This window comes from Frankliniella occidentalis, unplaced genomic scaffold (assembly GCF_000697945.3).
Source record: "Frankliniella occidentalis isolate FOCC.00 unplaced genomic scaffold, Focc_3.1 Scaffold185, whole genome shotgun sequence".
Taxonomy (NCBI): Eukaryota; Metazoa; Arthropoda; class Insecta; order Thysanoptera; family Thripidae; genus Frankliniella; species Frankliniella occidentalis.
Genome location: NW_026267311.1, coordinates 138,382 through 139,705, shown reverse-complemented (window position 1 = coordinate 139,705; position 1,324 = coordinate 138,382).

Genomic DNA, 1,324 nt, shown 5'->3' with positions numbered 1-1,324 from the left:
CGATGAAGCAGCGCGACGTGTGTGAAGAAGACGAAGGACACGGCCACATAGTCCTTTGTAACGAAGGCCAGCAAGTGCTTTGTGACGCACGCCGTCGTCTCCTCACGGTTAAATTAAAAAAAATGTGTTCTTTAAATTTCAATACCTGATGTTGATGGGCCTTTTTCACTAGATCCAAGACCAGGATCTAGAAATTCAATAAGAAACATGTTGTCTTTTTTTTACCGTGCCGTTTCGTCACGGTACCCGCCAGGATCATGCAGTGACATAGGGACACAAACGGAGCGCTATCGGCGGATAATGGAATGTAAACCGAGCGGCCGTCGGACCGGGCTGGACGGTGACGGCCCTCCCTGCTGCCCCGGGTACACATTACGCTCGGGGCCCGTGCGACTAGCGCGACGAGCTGCTACAACAGGTTCTTCGTTACACCTGTCCCTGCGGAGCCGGCCCGCGCAGAGTTCATCCGTGGCGCACGGGGGAGAAGAAGGGAAGAGAAAGGACATGGAGAAAGAGGAGAAGAAGAACGAGAAGAAGAAGAAGAAGAAGAAGAAGAAGAAGAAGAAGAAGAAGAAGAAGAAGAAGAAGAAGAAGAAGAAGGAGGGGCAGAGAACAACATCCGTCTCAAGTCCCTTGCCGCCATTCCCTGCTGTCCGTCTTCTTATTCCTCTGCTTATTCGCAGCACAGCAGACGACGAAGACGCCGCCCGTCTTGCTGGCAGGCGTCGACAAGTTGGCTGCCCTGCCCCCGGTCCCGCGCGGCCCTTCCTGCTGGCGTCATTCGGCCGTTGGCAGCACTGACGAGGCCGCTATCTTCCTGCCGCGCATTGTGAGGCCGGCGGGGGGGGTCTCTGGCTGGGGGTGCCAGGGGAGGCGGCGGCAGGAGGGACGGGGCGAGGAACAATAGCACGACTTTTCTGGCACACGCCGAATTGCTTGTTTTCGCAGACTACTTACAGTGCGCAATTCCCATGAACACGCCGCGCCGCCGAGCCGAAGCGAGTCAAAGAGGCGGCTCCGCCACCCCCGGGAGGAGGAGGGGGGGGGGCTGGAGACGCCATGCAGAGGCCACAGCCCGGCCGGCGCCACAACCAGCGATGCACTACAGGGAACGCCACCGCTGCCCTGAAGGACGCTGCAGGGCGGGCGCAGGAGGGAGGTCTCAGCGCGCCAGGACATAGAGGACGCGACGCAGGGCGCTCTTAGCCCGGCTAGAGATGCGAGCCGGGACGGGGCGGGGGCGGGGGGGAAGGCCACTGCACGCTTTGCCCAATCGACCATATTTAAACGCCGATCGTCCTTGCTATTGCTGGATTAAGCTCTA